We start from the raw sequence: 21,318 nt of genomic DNA on the forward strand, positions 1-21,318 counted from the left end.
CGAAGGCCCCACGATGGCCGATTGAACCTCCATCCTCTAATAAAACCCCAACATGAGTTTTGGGGATGAGCCACACCCAGACCAAAGCGCCTCTCCTCCAGGGTCAGCCAGGCTGCAGGTGCCGGAGCATCAGAAGCCCGTGGTTGGGCCACCGGGTCACAATCTCAGCCTGACAACATGAGCTTGGCTGCCAGGGAGCGTCCAGCCGTCTCTGAGGCTCCACCGTCCTTGTCTGTAAAACGGGAGTGACATACCTTTCTGTAGGTCCTCAGAGAGTGGCAGGCGGCGTCCAGGGGCTGGCAGGGGCCTGGCAGGCAGCTGGCTGGTCCTGCCACCTCCCTTCCTGGCATCTGACTTGAATGGAGAGGCGGCTGGGTGCAGGCGGCTTCCGACGTGAAGGTCAGGCTGCTCGGTCCCTAGCCCTGGGCAGCCTCAGCCTGTGTCTGACCACCCTAACCCGGGCTCTGTGACAGACTCACATACAGCTGGTGGGCACGCCCTAGAAACGCACACTAGCCACGGCCCCCACACTTTTGCACGCACACCCCAGCCCTGTGGCCGGGGCTCCCTCTGCCTGGCTCTCCAGACCCGACTTCCCAGCCCACGCTCAGCCCTTGCTGGACGTGTGCCCGCGGGGGTGGGAGCTGGCCAGGTGGCGTGTGGTGAAGGGCGTGCCCTGCCGGGAGCCTGTGCGGGGTGCTTTCTCATGTGTGGGTGTGCTGTGCTCGGTTTGTGTCCTTCGCCATGCGCTGAGTGCACACTGGTGGCTCCCAGCTGCATGTGGCCTGTGGGGGACACTGAGCCTGCCCAGGCCTGGAGCAGCTTCTCACCCAGGGATGGAGCCGCTGCCCCTCGGACCTGTTTTCCGTTGGCTGAGATGCCAGCTCGAGGCTGCCATGACCTCCGGATCCAGGGCTCTCTGCAGCCAGGTCCTTCAGGGCAAAGGAAGAGGCCGAGACCCAGGGCTACCCTCGCTGCCCGGGAGAGGGGTGGAGTGGCCGGGCTCCTTGGCCGGGGAGGCTGGGCCACCTCACTGCCCTTCTCATTCTGCGCTCCCTCGGTCCTCACACAGGGGCTTCACCGCCCGTGCAGCAGTGCTGGGGTGGGGAGGTGGCCTTGCGGGAAGCGATCAGGTCCCGAGAGCTCAGCCTCAGGAGAGGATCAGTGCCGTCACCTGGGGTGGGTGCTGGGTAAGAGGGTGAGTTCTGGTGCCCCTCGGCCTCTGGCCCCCTTGTGTGCCCTCCTCCACTCTCGCCGTCTGCTGCCTCCTCCAGGTTACGATGCGTCGGAGGCCCTCACCACACACAGCCCCTCCGCCCTGGGTTTCCCAGCCTCCAGAACGGCAAGAAACAAACTTCTTTACGATTTACCCAGCTTCAGTCATTCTGTTACAGACTCAGACAACGGACTAAGGCAATCCCCTTCACCACTGTGGGGAAGCTCCCCACACCAGTCAGGGACCCCAGAGGACACCAGGGGAGGTCGGGAGGAGCCAGCTGGTCCCTCCCTGGGACTGGCTAGGCGGGGTGCAGCGGCGGTGCCAGAATCCAGCAGGATGTGGCCTCCTCCACTGAAGGGGCCCGTGGAGTAAGAGGGCAGCCCTTGTCTCTCCCTCCTTCCCAAGCACCACGGGCACCTCCTATTGCCACATGTCCCAGGTGCTCAGAATGGTGGGGAGGGGCAGAGAGAGGGCCCGGGAGGGCCAGCAGCTTCCCCAAAGATAGCAGCCTGTGTCTCTGGAGGGGTCCCTGAGGTTGAGCCATGATGCTGAGCCCCGGTCACCTGTGGAGAGGCCACAGAACCCGGGTTGAAGCCTGGCCCAGGCTGATGGCGTCTGTCTACTTGCTGAGAGTCTGTGAGCTGACGCTTGCCTTCTCTGAACAGGTGGGTAGCCAGAACTCCAGCCGCGCCTCTCTTCAGGGTACCTGGGAGAGGCCAGTGAGGTCCAGAAGCCACAGCAGAGGAGCTGTGATGGTGGCAAGGAAGTGACCAGAATGACCAGGGAGTGGATGGGAAGGCAGGGGCTGGGGACCTGGTCTGGTCTTGCTTTTCACAGGCCCAGACTTCTGTGACCTGCCCCGAGGTCACATAGCCGTCAGGGGCAGAGCCTGGGAGGAAACCCCTCTGTGATCCTGAGAGGCCCCAGCCAGGCCTGGTGGTCCCCTCCAGTGTCCCCCCGGGAGCCACAGGCAAGACCCCTGTGGCTTGAGCCACACTCAAGACCCCTCCCCGCCCTGGAGTGTTCATCATATCCCAATTCAGGGAAAGTCCACGTGTCCATCAACAGGGAGATCAGCAGGACCCAGGCTGAGAGTGGAACACAGGGTGCCTGTGGCCAGGTCACAGTGGGGCCACCACAGAGAGGTGTGGGCAGGTCCCCATGGGGCCACCAAAGGGAGGCGTGGGCAGGTCTCTGTGGGGCCACCGCAGAGCAGCATGGTCAGGTCAAGGTGGGGCCACCACAGGGAGGTCCTAGGGCAGGTGGGAGAGCCAGGCTGTGGTCACGACCACCGTGAGACTCCGCTTCAGGCCTCCTCTTAGTGACAGGATGGCTGTCACCAAGAGCAGCAAGCGTTGGAGGCGGAAGCTGAGCCCTGGACACTGCTGGTGGGGAAGTCCGATGGAGTTCTGCCGTGGAACACAGCACGGCAGCCCCTCAGAGTGAGACAAAGAGACGCCATGGGGCCCCGCAAGCTCCCTCGTAGGTCTACACCCGAGAGAAGTAAAAACGAGCACCTACAGGAGGACAGGGACACAAGGGCTCAGAGCAGCTTTATTCATCACAGCCACAGAGCAAGACCCAAGTGTCCACCAGCTGAGGATGATAACAAAACGTGGTCTCCACACACGGGAATATTACTTGGTCATGAAGAGAAAGCATCGACATGCGTGGCAGCAGGTGGGGCCTGGAACCCGTCATGCTGAGTCAAGGAAGCCAGTCACCAGGGGTCACGTACCTGTGAGCCACCTACATGCAAGGTCCCAAGGGAGGTCTGTGGGGACAGGAAGCAAGTGAGCGGCTGCCTGGGGTGGGTGGAGGGGCTGGGCACGCAAGTGTAACATGTGAGGCTGGGGTGCCCTTTGGCTTCTCACCACGGGGACCACGACGCCTGTCGGGAGCATCTCGAAGAAGTGTCTGGGCTCCTGGTTTCAGAGGTTCTGTCCCTCCCAGGTCAACCAGTCTCACGCTCTGGCCAAGGTGAGGCCCAGAATCATGGAGGATGGTGGAGGAAGCCCTTCCCAGGGCACAGCCAGGGAGCAGAGGGAGAGGGGAAGTGGCTGTGGGCAGGGCCCTGTGGCCACCTCCACTGACCCACGGTAGCACCTGGTGCCTTCACCCCCGGACGGCGAGGCGGCCGCGGCTCTCAGGAGGCCCTCATCATCTCCAAGCACTCCAGCCTGGACACCCCAGGCCCCCGGGGGCTCCCCCAGCCAGACCCCGGCAGCGATGGCCACAAAACTCCATCACACTGAGAGCTCGTGGACCCCACCCTATGAAGGGTGAGTCTCCTGGTACAAAATACAGGCTAGTAAAGCCGTTTAAAAGTCAGACTGCAGGAGGGTCCACGTGGGAGGGGCCACCTGGTAAGGAAGTGTGTGCACGGGGGGACATCAAATGCCCCTGGAAGAGGGCACCTGCAGGGTCGGCTGAGGGGCCCTGGAAGGTGAGGGGAGCCCTCTCCTCACCATAAGGTGCAGTGGGTCGGGCTTTGCCGAGGACGGTGCTGGTTTTATGACGGAGAGAGAAGGTTCAGAGTAGTAGCCCCATGGGGACTGGCCGGGCCTCCTTGAGCAGCAGCCATGGCTGTGGGGCCAGAGCTCGTGGGCGTGTCTGTCCACAGGGCAGGTCACACCGTCCTCCTCCCTGGGCCTGAAATAGACTTCTTGTCAAAAACTTGGCAAAGCAACTATTTGGGGCTGCTTGGCCGACCCAAGGCAGGTCTAAAGGTTGGCCCAGGTGCCGTGACCAGACTCCCAGGGTGGTGGCCCTAATGACCATAATCAGAGAGCCTCCCTCCCCCAGTCCCAGTGGCCATGATAACCGGCCCAGGGCAAGGTTTCGGGGGCTCCCCTTGGAAGCCCAGAAGCAGGATGGCCTGAACCCCAGGGGCGAGAGTCATGGAGCATGCAGTTCTTGGGACAGCACTAGGTGCCAAGCTCTGTGTTAGTGGTGCCACTCATGTCACCAGTCTCTGGACAGCCCTGTGGAGCACGGAGGTTGGTCGTTGTCTCCAGATGGGAAACGAGGTTCAGAGATGGGGGTGGATTCCAGACCTGGAGCTGGCTCTCAGACTCATGTCTACGCCAACCACTAGTGTCCTTCAAAGCCAAGCGCCGCACACCCCGACTCAAGCTGGCCGTCAACAGAATAGCGAGGTTGATTCCCTGGCAACGTCAAGGATGCGGGCAGCAGGTGAGGCTGGATCAGGCTCCAGCTGCGTTTCCAGCAGTCCTCCCGGCTCCGCCCAGCGTTGCTATGAGCTTCGTCCTTCTGCCCACTCTCCCGTGACGGCCAGATGGTTCCAACATCTGTCGGGGGGGATCCTTGTGTGTCCTACACACGCCCAGAGACAGCAAGCCTGACTGCCCAGCATTCTGAGCAAGACGCCCGAGAGCTGTTGAGACTGGGTGGGTTTCGGCCAGTTGGGGCACAGGCCTTAAGGCGGTGTCCAGCCCAGAGCTGGTGGACGCTGGCCCTCTGTGGGTGTGGGGAACTCTAAACACTGAGCAGGTTGTTGAATGAGAACCAGGAGGGAAGAGCTATGGGAACGGCAGGCAGATGTCACCAGGATGCCCAGCAGGGCCCAGCACAGCTCAGTGGCACCACACTGGCCTGGCATGCAGGAGGCCCTGGGTTCCACCCCCAGCAGCACCGGAAAAAGTCCCACTATGATCTTCTTTGGAATCAACACAACTCCGAGCCCACTGCTCTGGATGAGATCACCTCCTGGCTCCCCGACATAATGGGCCAGAGGAGGCCGGGCCCTGGAGGATCCCTACATACCACCTCCTCTCCACCCATCAGGGGCAGCTGGCACCATGGCTGTTTGGAGATGCCCTGGCTTCCAGAACTGCCTCTGTGTCCCTGAGCCTCTGTGGCTTCCAGGAAAGGTCCTTCCGTGGTGCCAAGTCCAGGCCCTTGGGCCAGCCATCCCCACCCTGGGCCCTGTGTCTGCCACCGCAGGGAGGAACAGGTGCCCTGCCTGGTCCCTGCCAGGGCACATCTTGGGTCCTGAGCGGAGCCCACCCCCCACTCCCTCAGAGCCCTGCTCAGAAACAGAAGCTGCTGAGAGAGGGACCAGGAGAGGTCAGGAGGGCCCCAGGCCCCTGGTGTGTCCCCTGGGGCAGCCCCTCTCTTGCTGAGCCTCCATGCCCAGCTGTGGAAGAGGGGCTGCCGACTCCCTCCCGGGGGCTGGAGGGCGAGGGCTGTGCTCGCCAAACCCTCCTCTCCCTGCCCGGGCAGTGCCAGAGCCGCCGGCTCAGCAGCCACCTTCCGCCTACTCCCTCCACCCTCTCCCTCTAGGCTCCCAGGACGTCCAGCATCCTGGCCACCCTGGGTGTGCCCAGCGTCCTCCTGGGCTGGGGCGGGCCTCTTCCATCCCAGGCCACTGGTGGGCTTTGGAAGGAGCCAGCCCTGCCTCCTGCCTGCTCTTGGGAGGAGACATGGGACCTGGCTCAAGAGGGGACAGCGAGGGACACAGGCAGCCCCACAGCTCCAAACAGCTCCCATGGCAGGACACTGCTGCCTGTGTCTGCAGGGCTCACACTGCAGGCTTCAGGGTGACTCCCCCAAATCTCCGTCCAGGGCCTGCAAGAAAACATGCCCCAAATCAGAACGCGGCAATGGCCACCGAGGCCACAGCGGCCCCCCACCCCATTTCTTACGCTGTCTCTGTCTCCCTGTCTGTCTGTCTGTCTGCTCTCCCTCGCTCTCCTCCTTCCCCAGATCCTTCCCCATTATTTCACGCAGCGAGAGAGGCCCCGCTACCAGACGCCCACGAGCACACACTTTAATGTGCCTTCACAATCTTCCAGAAAACAGATGTAAGAGCCACGAGGTTCTTCCCACTGCTCAGCGCAATTAAAGACGGACCTGGGGGAGGCGGAGGCTCTGGGAGAAGGAGAGAGACCGAGCCTCCCCAGGCTGTTCTTCCCAGGAGAGGGAACCAGGGGCAACCAGGAGGTTTGGGTGACTGTCCGGGGCTGTGACATCTTTCTCCCCTGGTCGTCAGCGTGGGAAACTCCGCCAAGTCTGCAGGGGCTCCGTTGGCATAGCCTGGCATGGGAGAGGCCCTCGAAGGGACACAGGAGGCCTGGGGACCCGGGCGGTGGGCCAGCACAGAATTCTGCCTCCTGCCTCCAAGTTGCTGTTCTGCCCTCACGTCCACCTGAGCCAGGACCCCCTGAGAGCTCGGCCACCTGCTGACTCCTTCCCTGCCTCCGTCCCTCATTCACTCAACAAGCACAAGGGACTGGGGCCAGGCCTGAGTGTGCAGCAGGACCCCGGGGAGGGGATCAGAGGATGCAGGTCCCAGCTGACCCTCGGGGGCAGGAGATGGCTCAGGTCTGAAGAGGAGCAGGAAACACTCTGGGGAATGAGTGGGGCTGGGGCGGCCAGGGGAGCTGAGCTCCCACCCAGGACTACAGCTGGCTCCTGGGAAAGTGAGGGTGCCCAAGAAGTCACCACCACCCAGGGCTGAGCCACCAGGGGAAGCCAGAGGTCATTGGTAAGAGACCAGGCCAGGCAGGGGACAGCACGACACACCAGGATTTGTGTCCACCAGAGGGCTAGCAATGGTTGCCATGTCGGACTGGAGGCCCAGAGTTGCTTGATTGTCCAATTTTTCATGAGAAAATAAGAAACAAGGACAATTCAAAACTATACAATCTTAATTTCAAATGGTGGTGGCAATTTGAAAAAGTCGATTTTTGAAGAAGTTGGTGGGCCAAAGGAAGCACACTGTGGGGCCACGGGGGGCCGTGGCTATTAGTCACTCATCTCCAGCTTATCCCAGAATACCAGGCCACATGGGACCCCCCCCCCCCAAACCGGGGTCTAGGAGAAGCGAGTCTAATCCTGAGGCCTGGCACAGGGCCTGGCGCCCAGAGGGCCACAGAGCAGGCTGCAGTGCCTGGCAGAGCAGAGAGGCCTGGCCTGCTGCAGCCCGCCGTGGGCTTGAATCCTAACCCTGCTGCCCAAGAGCTGGGGAACACGGAGCTGGTCACATATTCCTTTGTCCTTTGCCTGATTCCAAAGAGTATTTGAGGTCCTTCCATGAATGCATGCAGAAAGGCAAAACACTGTGTAAATAAATCAAATCAAACAGGAGTTCAGGCCCCATGGAAAACCAGGAGCGGCTGGTAATTGGACTGAGAAGTAAAGGTTCGTCTTAAACCACAAACGCAGGTTCCAATGACTCTGTACCGTCGTTGGAGCAGGACCCCAATGTCGCCTGGCTTCCTAGCAGCCAAAGCAAAGAAGCAAAGCAGACATGCTTGTGCTGCCTTTTGCTGACCTTAGAGAGTAAAAAGGCACCAGTTGACCAGAGCAGCCGTTTCCGGTCGTGGGCTGAGATGAAATTCCTCATGGTCCTCCCTGGAGGATTCTTTTAATGATGTAGTAAACAACAACTCGAGGTGCTGGTGAGAAAGTTTTTATTTCCTACATCTGTTTCTTTAATGTCCTTCTATGTGGGCTGATGACACGATACCAAAAATAGATCCATCAAAGCCCCATGGGAATGGGATTCGAGCATGCAGTCCCCACTGACCTGTGGATGTCACTCTGTGCCTCTGAACTGCAGTCTTCTCAGCTGCAAAACAGACCAAACACCAGGCCTGCCTTTGAGGGTTGACAGAAACTCAAATGGAGTGAGGAGTACCGACTGCCTGTCATGGTTTCTGGAACACAGTGGGTCTCGTCGCATTCATCAGCAACCTTGGAAAAAGCCATTTTTTGAAGAAAGTGGTGGTGGAGGGTCAGATGAGTTTTTCCTACTTGCTTTAACAGAACAACACCTTTTCATGTGGCTCCCAGCACCCTCGTCAGCTTGGCAGGGTGCAGAGGGCAGGGTGGGCACAGAGGCAGGCTCTGTTCCACACGGCCACTCAGGGACCCAGGCTCCTTCCACTGTGGTTCTGCCATTCCCAGGGACTTCCAAGTCCTCTCCAGTCCTGGGGATGGAGGAAGACGTGCGAGAAGTGTCAGTGGGCCGGGCTTGGAAGTGGCCTGCATAATTTTCACCCATAATCCATTTCACAGAAACGGAGGTGGGCAAACATTGTCTGTGCCCCACGTGTTGGGGAAAAAAGGAAGCCACACTTTTTGAGAGAGCCTGTGAGCTCTGGAGCCTCTGCCACACCAGCAATCAAGTGGAACTTGGTTCTTCCCGTTGGCTGCAGCGAGGCAGCTCGGGGACCCGCGGCGTGTCCCCCGGCCATCTGCTCCTCACACATCCTGTGCTGTCTGTGGTCTGGAAGCAGAGAGAATTTGACCGCTGGTCACTGACCTTTCCCGCATGCTGTGGTTTTTAATGTCATGGACACTTGAGAAAGCACAGCATTCCTGGGCCAGCTACATCCTCGCCGTGGTTGAGCAGGGAGCCTTGCTCTATCCCCTTGGCCACCCCATCCGCCCGTCTGCTCAGCTCAGCATGTGCTACCTACCTGGGGGGCTCAGAGGTGCCCCTACCCTTAGGGTCCTTCAGTTCCATTAAAGAGGCAAAATCAGCCACACGCAAACGACTCAGGCAAGACACCAGACCACTGATGGAGAAGATCAAGGGTGGTTTCCAAGAACATGGATTAGAGCAAGCCACATGCCCAGAGTAATCCACGCGCCCAGAGCAAGCCACGCGACCAGAGTAGCCACGTATGCAGACACTGGGATGAGAGAAGAGGCCAGACAAGGTGGCCGTCAGTGAGCCGCAAATCAAGTCCATTGGCCACAATTGACGTCCTGAACGTTGGCTGTGGTCAGGCCCTGGGACCGACACAGGGCTTCACAGCCAGGTGGAGAGGGAAACGTGGCCCTGAGCAGCCTGTGGCCACGAGGATGGCAACGGGAACCAGCACCTCCGGGCGCTAACTACCCCATACAGCTACCCGAGGGAGACTCCATTACCAGCCCCTGGGAAGGAGAAGCCCAGCCTGCCCACAGTCACATGGCTGGTGGGACAGGAGTTAGAATACAGACCCTGCCTCTAACCCGCCTCCTAGACCCAAGATAAAGCTCCCCCCCGTAGCTGCCCCAAGTGTGGACATGGTGGTCACCAACAGCCTTGCCAAAGGCCCTGGAGGGGTGCAGGCTCCATCCCAAATTGCCACACCTTGTGTCCCCGCCAATGCACATTTCAGATCCTCAGCCAACATCCCAGTGGCGACTCCTTCCACCTTCGCGGGCCGGCTCCCTTCTGGTGGCCCCGGATAGGCTGGAGGGTGGGGGAGTCGCATCATCAGCTGCTGGCTCCTGACTGTCTCTCACTGAGCTTTGGATGCATGTCACCTCCATCACCCAACAAACTCATCTGGAAGATGCACACCACCAGGCAGCCCCAAGCTCTGGTCCCACCCCATGAACACAGCGGACGGGACCCATCCTCAGGACGTTCATGATCGTGCAGGAGAGACAGGCATCAAACAAAGACACCAAACACCGTGGAACCCACCAGGGAACGGGACGCAGAAGCCAGGATTTCAGTTCCCTCTGGGGGAGAAACACCTCACCCAGAAACCAAGTGAGGAAATGGACCGCATCAGGCAAAGAGGGGGACCAAAGCCCCGGGCTGACATGGGAAAGGCTCTGGGAGGGGGGACAGCTGAGAGGGGACAAGGGTCTCAAGGCTGCTCCAGTGGCTGGGAAAGCCAGACGAAGGGAAGACAAATGAAGGCCAACCCCATCCAAAAGATACCAGGGGCCAGAGCCCAGAGGAGGAAGGCACAGAGGCTGGTCTTGTTTGTTTTAGAATTTGCTTGACGTTAGACTTTTCCTGACAAGTGCACATGTCGGGGATTCTGTAGAGTACAGCTGAGAACAGATCTAAGGCACTATTTGTTAAAGGAGGGAAGGATGGATGGATGGATGATGGAAGGATGGACAGTCAGACTAGATGGGTGGGTGAATAGGTGGATGGATGGATGGATGGACAGTCAGACTAGATGGGTGGGTGGAAGGATGGGTGGGTGGATGGATGATGGATGGATGATGGATGATGGATGGATGATGGATGATAGATGGATGGATGATGGGTGGATGATTGATGGAGGGATGATGGAGGGATGATGGAGGGATGGATGATGGAGGGATGAATGATGGAGGGATGGAGGGCTATATGCTGAAAGACTTGGGAAGCCACCTTGGGAAGGAAAGCTGACTGGGGGGCACAGGAGGCAAGACCCCCATTAGAATGCTTGATCCTAATCATGCAAAATCAGAATGGACCAGTTGGAGGAAGCTCCTTGAAGAAGCTTTTAGCTCTGCTCTAACAAAAGTCGTGTTTGGCCAAATTAAGGCACTGGGTCCGAGAGTCCAGCAGGGGTCCAGCCCATCCCAGAGAAGACTGGACTGAGCTAGACGTGGGAGGTGTGTGGCGATCACAGTGGTCTGAGTAGGGACAGAGGGAGCCCAGGGACCGTGTGCCACTCCTCTGCGTCATTTAACCATGGTTCACAGTGCACACTGACACTGGGAGGAGGAGGAGGAAGCCTGTCTCACACGCCTACTATGCGCCAGGCCCTAGCACCCCCCCCATCATGCAGGGGAGGGCACAAGTGTCCAGGAGGCAGCTCAGAGAGGTCAACAGCCTGCCCCAGGTCACACCAGCCAGATGGGTCTTCCGCTCTCCCAGATCTCTCCTTTACTGAAAATGCACCTCGGAGAGTCCAAGCCACCAGGGTTGGCCTTTCCCAAGCGCAGGTCTTGGGTGCTCAATGAACACGGTGTCTCCTCCAGTCTGTGCCTGGGTTGGAGGCAGGGTGAGGGTGCTGGTGGGTAGAGCGGGCAGGTACTCACGACAGGGCTAGCGACTCCGCCAGTGTCCTCTGGGAAGGCTTTGATGCTGTTTGGTGACTGCATCTGCAGTTTGATCTTGCCAACAGGCAAAGCAAGGCACGAAGCCAGGATTTCCAAATCGCTTTCTGGACCCCATAATCCCTGGGGCTTCGTGAAACACCCTGCAGTCGCCCAAATAGCCCTGATTTAAAAAGTTAGACACCCAGAGCAATGCAAATGGCAACAGCAGCAGCAACTGTTCTTCCCTGTATCAGATGGAGGATTCAAAGGCATGCTAATGGCCACTGTCAGAGGGCGTGAGGTAAGCAGGCCTCCCACACTGGAAGATAACATCTTCCCTAGAGCAATTTGGAATTGTTCATGGGAATTTGTATCTGCTGTGACACAGCCAATTCCCCTTGGGGCGTTTATGCAGGGGACAGAATTAGAGGCGCAGTTGCAGATTGGCAGGGGCTTCTGCGAAGGATTGGACACTGTGGTCATGCCAGTAGCTTGGGACAGGCCAGGATGGGTATGTTGACACTGTGGAAATCGGGGAAGGCTGCAAATCAGGCCCCGCCCCCTGCTCCCCAGCACCACAGTCCTGAACAGTTGCCAGTTCAACAAGGGACGGCCACCGCATGGCCACCGTAGTGACCAGCAGTTGGAAGTTAGCTCAGTGAGCAAAAGGGCATCCATCCAACAGGACATCGTGTGGCCACTGAACTGAGCCCGGAGAGGAGTGTGTGGGTGGGCAGAGGGCGGGAGACGCGTGCACAGGGCAGTCCGTTCTGAGCCCACACATGCAGGTGCCCTCACATGCATGGGCACACACACTAGGTAAGCGTGACCCTCTGGAGGTCTCTCCGAGAAGCCTGCAAGAGTGGCTGGGTCACCTCCAGGAGGGCTGAGACGGGCCGATGCCCAACCTGCCCCTAGGACTGGTTCTGAGCGGCACGTTTTCCAGAAACCTTTAAAAATTGCCTTCATTAGAATGTCCCTTGCGGCTCCAGCACAAGACGGGACGCGGGACTCGGGGGCCAGGGCTCTCAAGCCCAGGGAGGAGCTTACGGGCCCCTTCACTCCCCGTCCTTGGGTTTGGTGTCACCATGCTTCTGGTTTCCCATGCATGAGCACCGCGTGGGCGGGAAGGAGAGCGCACACCTCCTGCAGGGAGGCGGGACTGCGGCTACGGGGACAGGAAAGGGACCCCATGAGATGCCACCTCACACCCGCCACCTGACTCTCATCAGGAAGAGGAAGGGGACAAAGGAGACCTCTGCACCCCATTGGCCATCTGGAAAACAGCCTGGGGCTCCTCAGAAAACCAACAACCAATCTCCACATGGTGGCCACCTCTGGGTGTGACCACAGGGCGGGAGCTTGGGTCCCGAGGAGATGCCCGAGCTCGCCGCGGCTCTGCTCACGACCACCACGAAGTCGACCCGGGCGTCCCGTGCTCAGGAGGGGACAGACAGTGGTGTGCACGCCGTGGAGCCCCGCACAGCGTTCAGGAAGGAAGCCAGTCACTTGTGACAGCGTGGGTGAGCCTGGAGGCCACCATGTTCAGTGGGTAACGGGGACTGGGCCCCGTGCTGGCCTGGTCTCTCCCTTGGTGCCTTAGGAAGCCGTCTAGAGGCAGAGAGGAGACAGGGTCGCCAGGCCAGGGCGGGTGTGCGCTGTGGGCAGAGGACTTCGGGTCCCCGTCAGCAGGAGTGGGGGAGCGTGGCCACTGTTGCTGTGGCTTGGAAACGGCCCAGAGGAGATTGTAAGTGTCCCCACCACTAAAAGCTGATGTCTATGAAGTGACAGGGCCTGACTCGGGGACACAGAGTGGATGGCCCTGGGGGAGGTGCTGCCTGCCCAGGTATGTCCAGGCCAGAGACTCCTGTGGCCACTCCACGGCCCAGGGTGACCTGAGGTTCCCAGGCTCACAGCCCACAGGGCGGGCGCAGCATGGACGCCCCGGGTCTTCCCTAGACGACAGAAGCAGGGATTCCCAGGGCAGCCGGAGTCTGACACGCTGAGGTCTGAGAGTCCCTGTCAGGGACAGAAGAAGCCCCTTGGGGGCCTGCCTCTCTGTGCGGCTGACAGACCCAGGATCAAGGCTCAGTCGCTCCCTCAATGATCTCATGAGTTCCCTTCCCAGACACGTGGCAGGCGGAGTAGGAGACTCCAGCCAAAGTGGGAGACCCCCCCGGGAGGGAGGGGGCTCAGTTCTCCAGGTACAAGTGGGGGTGGGTGACCTGGAAGGGCAGAAGGAACAGCCTGTGTGCGCAGAGGCTGGAAGCAGAGCCCAGCAGGCAGAGGACGGCCGCCGGGGGTCATCTCTAGGCCTCCGAGGCTGAGCATCTCTGTAAGACAAGGATGACGCCAGGTCTCAGGGACCCTCCCAGGCCCCCTGCCTGGCCTCTAGTGTGCCCAGGTCAGAGCATGTTCACAACAGACAGTGACATAGATTCCCTGCCAGGAGGTAGAAGCCCTCGGGTGGCAGAGGAGCCCAGGCCCCGGGGCTGCCTTCCCACGGAGGCCGGAAACCCTCTAGGTGGGCCCCTCCCCACTCACCTTCACCCCCAGGCCTCTCACGGTGACATGATGCCCTATGACAGCTGGCTTTGGACAAATTCAGCGGGCAGCTGTCAGGGAGCCCCTGGCTGGAGCACGTAGTCATCTGCCCAGGGGGAACCGCTCCTGGGTTCACTCCGCGGGAGGCTGTTGAGAGTCGACTCTGCCACGCGGGCTCTGGAGGTTGACGCTGGTGGGTGAGGGGTATGTGCCTCCCTGAGGCCTTCAAGGGAAAAGGGGGACAATGAACAAGAGACCCTGAGACCGCCGTGCCTGAGGGAGAGGGGGCAGAGAGGCAGAGGCTATTCAATCAGGGTGGTCAGGGTTGAGTCCTCTCAGAGGAGGACACTTGAGCCGAGACCCCAACAATAAGATGAAGTCCCTTGGGAGGTCCGGAGGCAGGGCACTCCAGACAGGGGGGGCAGCAGGTGCAAAGGCCTTGAGGTTGGGTGAAGCCCAGCATGATGAAGGGCAGGAGGTTGCTGTGGCTGGACAACAGTGAGCACAGGCCAGTATGAAAGGGTCTGCAGGAGCCAGGCCACTGGCTCAGGTCAGAGTGGGCTTTTGTCCTGTGTGTAAGCAGATGGAGAGAATGGACCAGGGCGTGCCATGAGGGGACCCCAGCCACTGTGAGTGGAATGGACGCAGGAAACCAGCTCAGTAGCTGGAAGTCCTCACTGGGATCCCGGTCCCTTCCCTGGGTGGAGGGTGTGGTCAGGAGAACCCCCATCTCTCACCAGGACCACCAGGGTTGAGCACCGGCCGCCCCGCACTTGGGAAGCCTGCCAATCTCTCCCCCTGATCCTGGCACCCCAGACAGTGACTCACCTAATGAGCCAGCCGGCAGCTGATGCGCTTGGGTTCGCACCGCGCACACGGGTGTGAAGTCAAAAATCCAGGGAGCGAGTATTTCCAGCACTGGGGACGCCAAATGCAAGCGCTTTATTTAAAGAATTACCGAGCTGGCGTGAGGGAGGCTTATCAGCCTCCAGCTCCTGGTGGGGGAGACTCGGGAGGCGCAGCTCGGTGGCTAAAAATAAGGGGAACCTCGGTCTGTTTCCATGAAGTGGGCCGAAGCACCACGTCCCACCCTTCCAGCCCCCACCTTCCCACCCTGCCTTGGGCCAGCGTAGAGGTGGACCTGGCTGCCGAGAAGCTTGGCCAGAGCATCGGACACGGGGTCCTGCCTGGGGCGCGGCAGCCACTCCTCCGCCCAGGCCCAGTGCACCCTGTGGCCAGCTCCCTCTGCCAGCCAGGCCTGGGGCTTAGGAGCCCGACTCCTGGGTGGAGCTTGGCCCCCTGTGCGACCTTGGGCTGGAGCTCTGAGGACAAGGACAGAAGGCCCACCTTGGGGGCCTTGAGAGGCTGCAGATGCAGGTGCCCCGGGCTGGGAGGTGCACCCTGAGCAGACCTGCTTGTACTGGCTCAGGTGGCCCAGGGCCCTCACAGCCTGCTGCCTTTGGCCAGTGGCCACAGTTGAGCCAGGAGGAGGACAGGAGCCTCCTGCTGGCAGAGGCCCTGTGGGCCATTTTGCAGATGGCTCAGAGGCTTGGGGATGAGGGTCAGAGTGCTCCTTCTGGCCTCCCTGCCTCCTGCCAGCCAGCCCTGTCCCCGCTGCCCGGCTGCAGGGCACCCTTCACACACTGGGTCCATTCTCCACTAATGTGCAGCCAACGATCTTGGTTCAAGTCCCCAACTGGGCCAGGGAGACCAGGCCAGGGGGTTTGTCCCTCAGCTGGACCATCCTCTGACGCAGTGGCCGGGATGGCCAGGGCTGGCCAGAAGGAGCGTGGGGTCCTGGACCCTGCCCTGATATACAGTTAGCACTGTTTGTATTGACAGTTTCTGAATCTAGACATAACGGGTAGGGTGGTCTGGGGCCTGCTGCGTGAGGTCTCACCATGGGTCTCTGTCCCCTGGTAGGTGGCAGGCAGCCTTTGACCTCCGTCCGCTGTTCCTGTGAGAAGACAGGACGGTGGTGCTGGGGACACCCCAGCAGTGGTGGGGTGGGTGGTGGCCCGGGAGCAGGCCCTTCTCGACTGCCCCCACCCCACGACCTCCCACACACAGCTTGGCTTGTGGGCCTTGGCTGGCGCTGTCCTTCCCTGGGGTCCTTCTTGCTGTCTTCACTGGTCAGGGTCTTTGGGGTCCCACAGCCCCGAGGAGAATCTTGAAAACTTCCCACGACGCGCGAACCTTTTTTAGTCGGCACCTAAATGCTGCAGCACAGACGAGAAGGGCAGCCAGGGTGCAGGTCCCGCGGGCAACTGAACTTGTGCTTGAAGTGAACCTCGTGGAACCCGACGCTGTGGCTTTGGCTCTGTGTCTTCATGAAAAGTCCAGCACGGGGCTGGGCAAAGCTGGCCCTCCGCAGCCATCCACAGGAGCCACCTGATGGCCGCACACAGGCCACCGTGTGAGGCCGAAGCTCACGTGAAAACCAAAATGTGTGGCTTGTAACTCGTTGGAGAGCAGCACGCCCTCCCGGGCAAAGCCAGGCACCGCCCCAAGGCACCCTCCCCATGCCCCTCATGCTTCTCTTCCTGGGTGTCACCACCCAGGCCTGTCTTTGAGCATCCTGTAAATGGCGCCCTGCAGCCTGGGCCCTCTCAGCCTGGCTCCTCCGTCCAGGTGGCTGTGAGCAGCCAAACTCGGTTCTTGCTCTTCTTCACATAGCTTCCCACTGTGAGGATCCCCCAAATTTTTGGTCTACTTTACTGCTGGTGGACACTTGGGTTGTCTCCATTTGGGGTCACTGACTGCTCTGGGCACTCACCCACAGCTGCCGGAGTTCGCGTAAGAACGTGGTTCTGTGGGGCCTTGACCTGGGGCAATCTCGGGATGCAGGACACAGAAGTCCTAATAACCTCACCAAGATGCTACCAAACCGTTTCCCAAAGCAGCTCTACCACTTTACCCCCACGGCTGTTCAGTAGAGGCCCTGTGGCTCTGTGTCCTGTCAACCCTTGGCATTGTCAAGATTTTATATTTTAGCCAATCTGCCCTGGTTGTCTCACTGGGACTAATTTTCATTTCTGTGATTATTGGTGAGATTCAGCACCTTTTCACCTATTTATTGGTTGCTGAAATATTCTTTGTGTGGAGTGCCTGATTTTTGCCTATTTTTTATATTGAGCTGTTGATCTTTTTTGTATTGATTTGTAGTTGTGCCTATTCTGGAATAAAGGTTGTACGTGTGAAATGCCCCCCCCCCCCGGCCCTGCTTTTTTTAAAACACTTTTTATTGCTCACTCTTGCATCTTTATTTTTTTTATTTATATGTGGTGCTGAGAATTGAACCCAGTGCCTCACATGTGCCAGGCAAGTGCTCCCCCTGAGCCCCAGCCAGCCCTCCCCGACTTGGTAATCTGTTTTACTCTCTGATTGATGTCTTTTGACAAAAAGAATTTTAAACTTTATAGTTGATGTGATTGATTTCTTTTTATGGGCAGCACTTTCTATGTGGTGTTCAAGGGCCTAGAGATGTCCCCCTGTGTTACTTTCTAGAAGTTTCCCATTTCCCCTTAACATTTGGATGGAGAATCCCTCTGAAATCAGTGTTGCCCGTGGGGTGAGGGAGGGACGGGCTCCCAGTGGGGTGAGGGAGGGTCGGACTTCACCCCTGCCGGTGTGTATCACTGAGAAGCTGCCTTTCCCACTGCTCAGCAGTGACACACTTGTCAAAAGACACGAGCCCTGCTGTCCCCTTATGACCCCACTGGTCTACTGGAGTCTACCCTTACGCCAATGCCACACTCGTCCCCTTGGCATTGTAACAGCTGTGACACGAGGACAGCAAGTTCTCCACTTCATTCTTCTTCTTCAAACACTGGCCCTTCTGCCTCCTTGTGTTACCACACCCAGTTTTTGAAAAACTTAACGCTGTTTTCCAAGTTACACACACACACACACACACACACACACCCCTGTGAGGATTTTTATTAGGGTTCTATCCTTCTTGGGTTCCTTTTCTAGAATGCTTTATAGTTTTCTGAGTATTTTTCGGGTGAGCCAACTTTTTAAAAACTATTGAGTGAGATTTGGGGTGACATTTGGATGCAGCAAGCTCATACAGGTGGCCTCCCAGAGTGCTCTCCGGGTGTCTTCCTTGGTGGCCCTGCTGTCCTGGGCTCTAAGGAGCTCAAGCTACCCCTCCGTCGGGTCCCTCCCCGGGTGCCCACTCCCCTGCCCACTCAGGTTGGCCCAGGGTGCAGGCCTGGGACGTGGTAACGCAGCGGGCACTGCAGTTCAGGCTCACCCCTCGGTGCCCAGCTCAGAAACCACCCAACCCTGCAGGCGCACCTGGCCGTGGGAGATTGCATCTTCAGGAGTAGTGTGTCGAGATGTCCCCACCCGAAAAGCCACACCTACGCTCATCCATGACCTTTATCAACTGCCAACAGGTGGGGAGAGATGAGGAAGGTCACTGTGACCCTGTCACCCCATCAACCCCGCCATGTTTTGCTGAGCACCATCTCTCTTCTGGGCGTCTGGTACCGGCTTATTCTGGTTTTCAAGCTTGACATCATTTGAGTGTCGAGCTCTGCGTTCAACTTTTCTCACCTGATGCTACCACGCAGGACTTCCTCCTGTGACCCTGCATTCCTGGGATCTCGAGGCCTGAGGGTGACCATGCGGCTGTCCAGCACGAGCACCAGGTGCCAGTGTGGACAGGCAGCTAGTTCCCTTAGGGACTCTCAGCCTCTCCGCTGGTCCCTACAGATACAGACCCCGAGCACAGAATGGCTTCATGGCCTGGCCAGGACGCTCAGCGAGCTTCCCAGCAGGGCCCAGCAGGCATTCTGGGGGCTCTGCTCTTGCATTCTGGGGACAATGCTAGCTCCTGGGAGGCTCAGCCTGCTCTGTGGGCTCCTTCCTCTGAGCCAGAGGGGCTCTTCCTTCTGCAGCTGAGGAGCTCTGAATGAGTCTGGCCCCTCGTGACCAGCTCATGAAAAAGAACGCCTTTGCCCGGAGAAGACCTAGCGGGTTTGGAAACCAAGGTTTACAGGCAGGTTGTGTGGAAAGCAGCGCCCTCCCAGGCTGTCCCCAGCTGGAGGTCAGGGCCAGAGTCCTGGAGGAGCCTGGGGGTAGGGACCATTTCACCCAGGTATCTGCAGCGCCCCCAGCTCAGCGAGCACGCATTTTATGGGGTGCAGCTGCTGGATGCTCCTGCAGCTGCAGGACCTGTGGGACCCGCCCTGAGGCACCGTACCAGGGAACCCGGCAGACCCTCCTTTGCCCACTGCCCGGGAGGCTCCCCACACAATCCAAAGCAGCAGCCCCTCCCGGGCGCCCAGGTGACCCCCCTCTGGCACAGGTGCCAATGGAGGGGCCTAGTCTATGTGGGGCTAGACTGGGGATAGGGAGCACCATGTGGAAGTCAAGCCCAGGCACAGTGGGACTGCAGGCTGCTGCCCAGGCCTGAGGATGCTGGTGCCCTGCCCTAACCCCCAGGCCCAGGAACCCTTCACTGCTGCGGGTCTGCGACCCCATCCGACGGCCCATTCCTGCCCAACCCCAGTGCACTGACCCCTGGAAAGCCTGTATTCTCCCACCAGAAACGCTGCCCAGAAAACCAGGCCCGGAGTTCAAATCCTGCCTGAGGTGAGGGACCCCACCACCCTGGGCTGGGTCCTGATGGAAGATGGGAAAGGGGAAAGCTGTGTCCTTTGGTGTGACATGACTGAAATACCCGGGGAGAGAGATTCAGGTGACATACCCAATGCTTGGTGAGCAGGTGCACAGGGCGAGGAGGCACACAGGGGCTTCCTCCAAAGCTCCCCTTTCTACCTGGGGTGGCGTGGCCTGGGTGGCAGGCCCATGGCATGTGTAGACAGCATTGAGCCACTGGGCCACTTGCTCAGGAGCTGGGTGGCTGGGGGCCACAGTAAGGGAGGGTCCATGTCCTAGGAGAGCAGTTTGGCGTGCAAAGACATGGGGGCGGGATCCTCTGCAGCCCTTCAGGCCAGGAGGCGCACAGGACTCTGAACTTAAACCACAATCCACTCCATCGTTCCTGCACCCAGGACACCGGGGATCATTGGACTGGGAGGAGGGTTTCCAGGAGGCACATGCAGAAAGGCCCCACGGCAGCCACCTGGAAGCCCACAGCTTCTGTTTGCTTGCCTCCTGTGACGGGGACAACCCTGTCTCCCACGCCACCTGCCCCACCTTTGTGAGCAGCTGTCTTCCTTCTCAGGTGCGTAACTCAGAGCCAGAGTGAGTTCTAGAATGGTCCAGTTGGCCTGCCCTGGGACACCAGGCCCTCCTCTGTCCTAAAGACTATGGTTTGCTCATGTGTCACTGTACTGGGGCATCGCTCTTGATCACCCCAGGGCACAGGCCGGACGCAGGCAAGGGTGCAGGGAGCAGGCAGGGCTCGGGCAGGCCGCCATCCGCTCATACTCACTCCCTCGCTGTCACCCTCGTCCTCGTCCTTCCTGCTTCTCTCTCCGTTCCTTCCTTCTCTCTCCTCCCTTCTCTCTCGTCTCCTCCCAGCTCAAAGCAACGCACCTCTCCACCATCTGTTCAAATGAATGCTGGGGGTTCAGCCTGGGTGGGCCCAGGACCTCACAGGTGGGTGAGCTGTGCCCAGCACTGCCTTTCTGGCAAGGGGAGCAGAGCAGGGAAACAGCTGTGGCACCTGGGATTAGAGAGCGACAAAGTGACGTGAGCCACCACCAGGCCTATGCCCAAGAGGAGGCAAGCCAAAGGCGGAGGACAGTCCCAGTGGCCCAGAGAAAGCAGACAACAAACTGAATAATGTCCACTGGAAGCCGGGGAGGCCTGGCCAGAGCAGACCTGTCATGCGGAATTCACGACCTGAGCCAGACAGCCACACTCAATGGCTTTGATATAAAATGCTACCTTGGAAACATGGCTTTTGTCCAGCTTTGAGAAATAGTTTGGTTCAAGTTCTTCTCTATGTGGCTTTGACGCCTGTGTCACCATCATGGAGACAGCTTTCTCTAGGGCTCAACTTACTCAGAGGGATCCAGAGTCTAAACACTGTCCTTTCCAATCCAAGTACCAGGTACCCTCTGGCCACCGGGTCTGCACCCGTGAGGACGGTCAGGGGCCTGTGCTGTGGGTGAGAACAGAGGCCTGCGCAGCATGGCCACTTATTGGGGTGCTCTGAAAGTGACCTTTAAAGGGTCCATGACAGCAGCCACCCACGCCTCCCATCACCAAGTTCAGGGAAGTTCTCCTGAGTTGCTGTCTGACAGCGGCCACCTCTGTAGGTGCAGGCCGCTAGTGTCTCTTCCCCATCCAGAAATTTGGGGTTAAAAATTAAGTAACGGAGAGAGAGCACTTGTCATGCAAGAAATGAGTAACTCAAACATGAGGCGCCCTTCGGTTCAGACCTGCGATGCGTCTGGGCGTGGCTTCCGGACGTGGAAGCTCTCAGCCGACCTGGAAAAGGGAGCGCTCTGCGACCTGTCCTGTGCTACAGGCAGAGGGCACCAGAGAAGCCAAAGCAGGGGACTCTCTCCTGCCCCGCCCCTTTATCCACACAGCCCCTGGCTGGCCGCACCTCCTACCTGCCGGACAGTCTCTCGGTCTCGCACTCCGTGTAGTGGAGGTAATAACACTTCCCAAGGTCTTCAGGGACGAGCGCGTGCAAACTAGAGTGAGGGGGGAAATTGTTCCGTAATTGGGTCACCCTGGACAGGGGCCTCCGAGGCCGCAGGGTTTCCCTCTGGGAAGCGGAGCCCAGCGGCAGGGCTTCCAGGCCTCCTTCCCTCCGGTGCGCAGCACCGAGG

The 21,318-nt window shown here is 59.3% G+C and overlaps 1 long non-coding RNA gene across 1 annotated transcript; it reads right to left on the reverse strand.

The window, feature by feature from the left end:
* Nucleotides 1-2,766: 2,766 nt before the first annotated feature.
* Nucleotides 2,767-15,672, reverse strand: LOC131423282 (uncharacterized). The gene is made up of 4 exons (XR_009224629.1): nucleotides 15,456-15,672; nucleotides 14,384-14,473; nucleotides 13,556-13,778; nucleotides 2,767-5,809 (listed from the first exon to the last, which is right to left on the reverse strand). It is a non-coding gene; the product is annotated as an uncharacterized LOC131423282 (long non-coding RNA).
* Between the last annotated feature and the right edge of the window lie 5,646 nt (nucleotides 15,673-21,318).

The sequence above is a fragment of the Marmota monax genome, unplaced genomic scaffold, assembly GCF_021218885.2.
Source record: "Marmota monax isolate L192 unplaced genomic scaffold, Marmota_monax_Labrador192_F-V1.1 WCK01_AAM20220418_F8-fsc00084, whole genome shotgun sequence".
Lineage (NCBI taxonomy): Eukaryota > Metazoa > Chordata > Mammalia > Rodentia > Sciuridae > Marmota > Marmota monax.